General features: G+C 45.5%; 1 pseudogene; it reads left to right on the top strand.

Annotated features, from left to right (window-relative positions):
- Positions 1-9,557: 9,557 nt before the first annotated feature.
- LOC124791197 lies at positions 9,558-9,675 on the top strand (annotated as a pseudogene).
- Positions 9,676-10,011: the final 336 nt, after the last annotated feature.

Raw genomic sequence — 10,011 nt, 5'->3', positions numbered from 1 at the left:
TGTGCCTCGTCCCCATGGACGCCATGTGGTGGGCCTTGGGAGCTCATGTGAAACTAAGTAGGAGTAGATAACATGCTGCAAAATGACATCTAGATCATGACCTGTTAGACAAATTATAGATTCAGGTATATCTTCTGAATAAGGCTCAATTATTTGGGCTGAGACCTAGGTAAAGGTTGGTTTCATTACTACAGTCGAGGCTGATAGTTTCTTATATATTCGATTATCACGATTGCTGACTGGGCTGCAATGTTGAAAGTACAAAAAAAGCATTTATAACACTCTAGCTCTAATATTTATAGAGATACAGACACACGCATTTTATACCCCTGTAATACAGGCTGCCCTGCACAACAGATGAGTTGCATAGGAATATTATCGATTTGTGTGCACAGGGCAGCCTACATGTCAGAGGCTATAAATAGTTTTCTGGTACCTGACTTGTAAGCTGGCAGGCTTCCTGGCTGCTTTATTGTCCTACATCGCATGGCAGCCTACAGGTCACAGGACAAAATGAGTTTCCAAGTCCACTGTGCTGCATGAGATGTGTATTGTGAGAGCAGTACCAATCTTCTTCATCAACCTTCCTTCCAGGTGATGCATCTGAAGATGTGCATAACTGGAAGAAGGTTGAAATGGATAGAGGAGGAGATGGGGAGAGAGAGGAGGTGCAGGAAGGGATGGATAAGGAGAGAGGGGGCAGAAAGGGATGAGTAGGGAGTGAGGGTGCATGAAGAGATGTAAAGACGAAGTGGGAGGGCGAGGAGGAGGAGGAGAACAGAAAGAGGGGATAGAAGAAGAGATTGGCTGAGGAGTGAAAGGTGAAGATGGATGGGTAGGGAGCGAGGGGTGATGGGAGAGAGAGAGGAGGAGATAAACCAAGAGATGTGCCTGTTATATGTGACATACATGCACACAGGAGGAACGGTGGGGGGAAAGGCTAGTTGCTTTGATAAAAGAATAGTTCAAATGATCTATGGAACACGTAACTAACTAATTAACAAAAATAAAAATCGGGCATCTTGATTACAGTGTGGTTATGGACACCTCCAAACAGCTCCTTCCTGCTATTCTCACCATCTACAGTGACCCAAAGCAATCGGTATGCTCTTTCAAAGGGATGACCAATATGGTGTCCAATCTATTGATGCCCAATGAGCTTAGTTTCTTTCACTGTATAAGTCCCTCAGTCAAGCGGATAAGTGTATGTATGAAACTTCCTGGCAGATTAAAACTGTGTGCCCGACCGAGACTCGAACTCGGGACCTTTGCCTTTCGCGGGCAAGTGCTCTACCATCTGAGCTAACGAAGCACGACTCACGCCCGGTCCTCACAGCTTTTCTTCTGCCAGTATCTCGTCTCCTACATTCCAAACTTTACAGAAGCTCTCCGGCGAACCTTGCAGAACTAGCACTCCTGAAAGAAAGGATACTGCGGAGACATGGCTTAGCCACAGCCTGGGGGATGTTTCCAGAATGAGATTTTCACTCTGCAGCGGAGTGTGCGCTGATATGAAACTTCCTGGCAGATTAAAACTGTGTGCCCGACCGAGACTCGAACTCGGGACCTTTGCCTTTCGCGGGCAGGTGCTCTACCATCTGAGCTACCGAAGCACGACTCACGCCCGCTCCTCATAGCTTCACTTCTGCCAGTACCTCGTCTCCTACATTCCAAACTTTACAGAAGCTCTCCGCAGATGGTAGAGCACTTGCCCGCGAAAGGCAAAGGTCCCGAGTTCGAGTCTCGGTCGGGCACACAGTTTTAATCTGCCAGGAAGTTTCATATCAGCGCACACTCCGCTGCAGAGTGAAAATCTCATTCTAAGCGTATGAATGCCTTGCGTGCATTAGAGCCATCTTTCAGTTGCTGCATTACACTAAGTGATGTTCGCAGAAAGCAGAAAAAAATAGCAGTCGGTGGCGCCCACGTAGGAAATAAGCGGAACAGGGGTGGGCAGCCACAAACAGGCAGACAGACACATTAGCCGGGGACCGAAGGGTTGATCAGCGTCGCGGCGCTGCGTGTGCGCGGTGCGTGCGCCGTGCAGTAATTGCCACGGCCACGCCCTGTGCCCGCTGCCGACCACGCCCAGCCGCACGGCGCACGCTCCACGCACATCCTCTCCTCTCCACTCCACCCCCGCCCTATCCCTGCCGCTGCTGTCTGCTCCGTCACCCGCCCCGGTTTGGCGTATACCTGTTTCGCGAACTCGAGCGCTCTTTATTCTTTTCAAACAACGTATCTTTGTTCATGTGGCTGATTTTGACGCTTTGTAAGCTTAAATTTCCTCATTTTGAGAAGAGCGAGGGAGCGATCTGTTTTACTTGCTATAAACATTGAACAGCCAAGATTGAATACATACCGGTTTAGATAGACTTTGCTGTCATCTTCAGGTCTTAAAAAAAATTCTTTCTCGTGAAACGTGTTAATTTTACTTTGGACCTCAAGCCAAGCTGTCATGTGGATAAAAATATGCACTTTATAAAGCATCTGTCTGAACTACAATACTTAAAAATGTAAAGCACCTTGTGCGAAAGGCCATGTCCATACATATATCGCTCACAGATGCTTGTTACAACTAATAACACTATACAAGGTAGAACATTTGTTTACGTAAATTAGACATATTGCAGAATATGTCCAGCTTATGTAAACAGATCTGTGAGCGATATAAAATTATAGTTTATGACAAACCTGTTCTGATTTTTATCCACAAGACAACTTGGCGCTAGGTCCAACGTAAAATGAACACGTTCCAAAACAAAATATTTGTTAAGACGTGAAGACTCTGTCGAAACTGGTTGTTTTAAATAAAAAAGTATTTATGTGATCTCGGCTGTTCAATGCTTTTCGCACTTTTTGTGACTCATCAATCTCCTGTCGTTTGATGCAGTCCGCCACGAATTCCTCTCTTGAGCTTATCTGAAACTTTGCTGGAGACTTTGAAGCTGTTAATACTTACCGTTTGGATAGTAGAAATAATTCCTGAAGAATGGAAGGGACAGGTTATATGTTCCGTCTTCAATAAAGGTGAAACTACAGAAGTACGCAACTACCGAGGGATTTCATTACTTGAAACTCATTGTAAGGCCTTTGAAACGCTGCTGCTAAGGAGCATTCAAACTATTGGCTGGAGGACTTGTGACTTCGACACTGGATTGTCCACTCTTTTTATCTTGAGGTAGCTGATAGAAAAATTTTACCAATTCGATTGTCAGTTACATCTTATTTCCATTGATTGTCAACAAACTTAAGAAATCATTTACCACTCCTTTGCCATGGAAAACGTTAAGCGATTTTCACATCCAATTGAAATACACCCGATTAACCGCAACTTGATACTCTCAGTCATCCTGTCAAGTGCGATTCGGCAACCATTTATCGCCACCATTGAGTATTAGAAATGGACTGAGGAAGGGGATTCATTGGCACCAAAATTACTCAACTTGGCCTTCGAAAAAGTGAGCTGTGACATTGGTCGAATCAGAGAAATAGACATGGTGGGAGCAGACAATCCTGGCGTTTGCTGACGCCGGCCGCGGTGGTCTTGCGGTTCTAGGCGCTCAGTCCGGAACCGAGGGACTGCTACGGTCGCAGGTTCGAATCCTGCCTCGGGCATGGATGTGTGTGATGTCCTTAGGTTAGTTAGGTTTAAGTAGTTCTAAGTTCTAGGGGACAGATGACCACAGATGTTAAGTCCCATGGTGCTCAGAGCCATTTGAACCATTTCGTTTGCTGACGATGGTGTGATTCTTAGCGATACCCTAGAGCAATAAAGTGCTGATATTCCCGATTTCTTCCCAATGCGATGAAAATCAGGCTGTTGGTGATAAAACCAAACGTCTCGTTGCATCACTCCGTCACACTCTCCTTCCTTCCATTGCTGTTGACGTACACAGCTTCTAACGAGTTCAGTTGTTCAGCTACCTGGGTTCCACACTGACTAAAAAAAGTGAAGTGTCGAAAGAAGTGCAACAATGAATAATAAACGTTTATAACAATATTGTGAAAAGAGAAGTTGCTACTCACCACATAGCAGAGATGTTAAGTCGCAGATAGGCACAACAAAAAGACCGTCACAAATAATAGCTTTCGGTCATAAGGCCTTCGTCAGAACCGGACAGCAAACACACACACGTACACACTAACGCAAACGTAACTCACACACCTCGTGACTGCAGTCTCAGGCAACTGAGATTTAATAACGTTTATCGTATATTCTTTAGCCTGATCAATTTATTCACTTCATGATTGATAGCACAGGATAATAGGTGCAGCTGTACATGACGCTAGTACGGCCAGTACTTCTAGATGGTTGTGAAACCTGGGTGTCATCAGTAAGAACTGGAGGAACGATCTGTTCCTTCGAGGGCAAGGTACTTCGAAAGATCTATGGCTCGTCTACAATACCAAGGAAGGTAAATGAGAACGAAGAAAGAAAGAAGACCTGTACCAGCTGTTTGGAAAATCATACGTTGGACGAATCTTAGGACGCAAGAGGCTACACTGGGTTGACTACATCCTTCGACATGGTTTCTCCCATGCCGAGTCCTCCATTCTCAACCCGCTGCAAAACGCCCAAGCAACGTCCAAGGACGCGATGAAACGACTGAGTGTTAACAGCCCTTAAAGAAGTGGATCCGACAGTGGTGGAAGATGAAGCTTGAGACCGGCGGCGATGGACCACCATCTGCAGTGGACATACCGTCTGTTGTTGCTGAATGATCTCTTTATTTCTTATTGTGCTTATTTTTTACAGAGTGCTTTTTTTCCTCCTTTTGTACTGTAGTTATTTCTTTCGTTTTTCTGCTGTTGGCCTTAAAGGCCCGTTAATTTAATAAATGATGATGATGATGATGACGATGATGGTGATGACAACTTCCGTCTAGTATCGCGAAAGCTACACTACCTAATCAAAAGTATCCGGAAATCCCTATGTAATGCGATATTGACCACTAGATGTCACGACAGGAGGACCAGCCAATACAAAAGAAGGCGGGAAAGTACTGTGCTATCAGTAGAGAATGGGTTGGTCAGGATGTGGATGTCACCTAAGTAAAAGCCCTTGAACTGATGCTCAATTCGACTCTTGATGATGTGATTGTGGAATGGAAACGCGAAGGAACCACCATAGCTAAGCCAACACAAGGCAGACATGTTCTGACGGGCATGGACCGTTGACCCTTACGGAGGAGGTGTAAGTAATCGCGTGAAATCAGACTCAGTCCAGCTAACACGGTGACTGTATCTTGGGAGTTGAAAAGAATGGGGTACAGTGGTCGAACAGCTCGTCGTAAGAAACACGCTTTGTAGTCAGTGTTAAGTGATCCTTAACTGGTGTAGAGAGCTACGCTATCGAGTAGTAGATGACGAAGCGAGTGAACTGAACTGACGAACCACGCTGTACCTTGCGGCAAACCCATGAAAGAGTTTTCGCTTCAGAATGCCTGGAGAGCGTAATCTGCATGAAGTATAGCGCCAACAGGAAAGTATGGAGGAAGTGGTACTGTGATGTGGAGGTCTTGTTCCTAGATAGGGTGTGTTGCTATTATTACAATTAAGAAAGAGCTAACTGCGGGAGGAAGGAAACACATTTTATAGCACTGTGTATAGTGTACAGTAGATAAACAGTTCTGACACGATATTTGATTGTGTCAGCATGGCAATGCACTCTGTCATAAAGCAGGGTCTATTAGGCAATGGTTTCTGGACAATAACATTAGTGAAATGGCGTGGGCTGCCCAGAGTCCTTATGCGAAACCAAATAAAAACCTTTTGGATGAGTTGCGACGTCGACTTCGCTCCAGATCGCGGATTCCAACATCATTGCCTTCTCTGGTTTCAGCTCTTGGAAGGAAGAACGGGCTGCCATTCCACCACAGACATTCAGACGCCTCATATAAAACGTGTGTAGCAGAGTTCAAGTCGTAGTAATGGTGGGATTTGAAGGTAGCCAATTTTAAAGTCCACCAATAAGTATCTGGATGGTTTTGATTCATCATTCTATCCCTTCTTCTTGTCGTTCTCTTCCACACGTTACTAAGCTCGTTCCTTCACCGCTTCTGTGGAGAGTTTCCTTGTACCTTACCAGTCTACCAACTTTTCAACATCTTACTATAGCACCACACTTCGCACGCCTCGATTTTCTCCTTTTTCCGGTTTCCCTACAGCTCATGTTTCACAGCCATTCAACGCTGAGTTCCAAACGCACATAATCATAAATTTCTTCCACAAATTACGACCTATGTTTAATGTTACTAGACATCTTATGGCAAGGAAAACTCTTTTCGCTTCTGCTAGTTTCTGTTTTCTGTGCTCCTTGCTTCGTTTCCAATGTGTTACTTTGCTTCCAAGGTAGTAGAATTCCTTACAATGATTTTTTAGTTTGAGTAGTGAGCCGTGCGCGGCTCGTGTTCATGCCGTTTATTGCTTGTCATCTTGTCTTTACGGTAGTGCCGCCTCGTTTTTCGAGGTGCCGGGGTGGAGAAGAGCTTTTACCTCTTTAATTCAGACGAATTTTGCATGAGAACGAGACATGCACTCGACCCCACTCCTTATCTACCATCTAATTAATTATGCGTACAGCGGTAACGGAAGGAAATGATGGTGGACCCTGCTAGTTGGTAAAATAAGGAGTGCACACTCACAATAATTTAATAAAAATCGTAATCTTCTCGGAAAAAAGAGAACTTTATCATATTAAACAACAGGAAAATTGGATTCTGCAAATATCTACGAAATAATATGCGGATTAAGTATTACAATGAGATTTATTATACATCAGAACATAAAGGCACATGATTATCGGCACAAACAGTAGGTTAAAGGTTAGGGTATTCTGACCTATTATGAGAATAAGACTTGGCTCAAGAACAAGGGGCTCCTACTCTCTGTGATGCAATAGATTTACGATAGTGACTGGAGCTTCTAATGAATCAAATATTATCATCCAACTATATAGCAGTATCGTAATTACTAGTGAGAGCTCAAATGGGATCACATGGGGGAACAAGCAAGGTGGACTTGTAGCAAAGCGCGTCGTCGGTAGGCAGCGTCCTGATGATGTAGGCGCCGACTTCTGCCGTGCAGCAACTCTGTGTCAACCCCTGGCCTCGAAGGCTGTCCAAGAATTTTAAGTTCTTCTGAAAAAGAGCGACCAAATCGCAAGACTGTCCGACTCCGACGGAGATCAGATCCCGAATCCCCTGCGCCCACGCAACGCAAGAGAGAAGCCAACATTGCTCAACTCCCTACTCTCCTAGAAAACCGCGAATCAGCATTCAGTGCTGATTGCAAAATCCCCCCACACTGCCTCAGAATATCATTCACGCCAATAGCGACTGATCCCTCCAGTTTCGATCAGGGCATTATGACGCCAACTAACCTCAGTTTAAGGTGACCAATAATGCCTCTGCTATTCAGCTGAGGGCACTGAACTTGCCATTTGACTGGCCTAGACAATCGACCATCCAGCGCCAGACAGTCACACCCAGCAGGGCACGGTCCACAAGAATTCTCAGTCAGTCGGTGCCAGGAGTCTTCGTTCCGGACACGCCGGAACAGTAAACAAATAAACTGCGGCGACACTCAGACGTCTCGCTGGTCGTTTCGCCCTGCGTACAATAGGCGAAACTCGACCGATGTCAGTCGTTCCGCCAGGCGCTTAAGCCCATTGTATGAACCCCTCAGAATTCGGGGAAGTGCAGCCCCCAACCGGAATGCAGTGTTCCGCGTCCTCCGATGCTCGCCTTGCACAGGCCACCTAGGGAAGTAAACCAACATGCATAGGAATCAAGTGAAAAGTATTTTTGAGCTCTCAGTACAAATTCATTACAGTAACCTTATTTGGTCTGTTACTACTGTGCAATGACATAGAACATTAATAAAATTGATGAAAATGAGAGGCGACATGCAATAGAGGGCATGGAACCTCTCAGTTTCTTATTCGATTTACTGGCGTCACTAAGTTGTTGGCTTGCCTGTCAATGAGTGACAGCAGCAGCGCTTATCGATAAGAGCACTGTCATATTATCTTTGGAGCGACCGCTAATATTTCCAGGTCGTTGTATGTCGGGGGTTGAGTCAGGATGGAGCTCCAGTAAGGTCTGCACAGCCAGTTCTCACCTGACCGCTGGAGACACACGTGGACTGTCCGACGGAAGGACTGTGGGGATGGAGCAGCAGTGAGGTCCGGACAGCCATGACTCACTCGACCGTTGCCGGCACACATGACTTCAGTAGGGATGACCTATGTTGGTCGTTTGGTCAGTCGTCTCATCGGACGATGTGTATTTGGTTGCTGACCACTTCCAGGTTCTCTGTGTGTGTCGACTTATGATTCCTCCTAGTTTTTCCACAGTGACTGGTTTTAGTATTGTTTGAGTTATTTGTGGAAGTGTTTCGCGGAACCATGTGTTGCTTGTGTGGTTTGACTGAGCAGTTATTTTAATGCTGTCTGCGTGCTGGATTGAGTCATTCAGTTGGGACAGAGTAGCGAGGAAGTCTTTGTGGCGCGAGGTCAGGCCGGGGCCGCTGGTGGCATGCACGCACGTTCGGATTTGTGATGCGCTAGCTGCAAGAGCTACAAAGTTCGTCGCCCACCGAACCTGGACACTGAAGTCGTTGATAGTTAACCTGTTATGAACCCTCAACTGCTGTGACATCTCTTCGTTCATTGCTGGTTGTTGCTTTCTGAGCCATTCCTGCAAGCAGCAACGTATGGTGTATTGGAGTCTGCGAAATTTTGCAGCCGTCTTCGTGTATGGTGTTCGTGTTTAACTATTGAATTGGTTGATACTTATTAGTGAAGTGTATCAGCGGCATCTTTTGCCTTGTGGCCGTTAATGTTACAGTTACCTGCCCTGGTTGTTAGCGTAGTTTTCTGGCAGTGTGTTTTTCCTCATTGTGTTGATGCTATCTGGCATGGAGTGTATTCGACAACCTTTGTTGTTGTTCATATTTTTGATTGATTATTGTGTCTTGACTCTATTTAGACGCAAATTTTCAGGACGTAGTGCTGGTATCTTCGTCCTCACAGATTTTTCCGTTGTCCTGCTGTTTGTCGGGTGGAAGGGAATTGATTAGGTCCTTCAGCCGTCCCTGGGTCCAGTTGCCATCTGATTGACTGCCTGTCTCATCTAAACTTCTGTTAGAGTTACCTCCTCAGGCCGACCCTTGGAGCGCTTCTGAACACCACTGTTTTGTTGTTTTAGATTGTGATTTTCTTTTAGTCTCAAGCACTGTGCAAGGCCTTCAGCCATCTATTAATTTAGTTTGTTTTAATGTTAAGATAAGGCCTTCAGCTGTCATAAATTACAACTTTGAGTATTCTTGCTTAAAGTAATTTTTTTTAAAAAGAAAGGGGATTTTGCCCATTGGAAATCCTTATTATTATCCAGGCCTTAAGCCTTGAGTTGTTCTATGTTCAGTATGCGACCTTCAGCCGAACTTTACGTGAAATATTTTAAGATAAGGCCTTCAGCCATCTTAAATTAAAATTTGAAAAGTCACTTGTTTAAAACCTTTTAATATTTTCTTCTCTGTCTGAAATTCTTGTAGGCAACGGCCCTGCCGCGGTGGATACACCGGTACCCGTGAGGTCACCGAAGTTAAGCGCTGTCGGGCGTGGTCGGCACTTGGATGGGTGACCATCCAGGCCGCCATGTGCTGTTGCCATTTTTCGGGGTGCACTCAACCTCGTGATGCCATTTGAGGAGCTACTCGGCCGAATAGTAGCGGTTCGGTCAAAAATACCATCATTACGAGTGGGAGAGCGGTGTGCTGACCCCACGCCCCTCCTATCCGCATCCTCCACTGAGGATGACACGGCAGTCGGATGGTCCCTGTAGGCCACTCGTGGCGTGAAGACGGAGTGAATGTCTGAAATTCTTGTTATCCGGGCCTTAAGCCCTCAGTTCTTCTATCTCCAGTGTGTGGCTTTCAGCCGAGTTTTTATGTAAAATTTTGTAACTAAGGCCTTCAGCCGTGTGTATTCCTTAAAAAGCACTCCGT

Source organism: Schistocerca piceifrons, chromosome 3, assembly GCF_021461385.2.
Source record: "Schistocerca piceifrons isolate TAMUIC-IGC-003096 chromosome 3, iqSchPice1.1, whole genome shotgun sequence".
Classification (NCBI taxonomy): domain Eukaryota; kingdom Metazoa; phylum Arthropoda; class Insecta; order Orthoptera; family Acrididae; genus Schistocerca; species Schistocerca piceifrons.
Note: the sequence above shows the minus strand (reverse complement) of the source record. Positions and strands in the feature narration are given on the sequence as shown.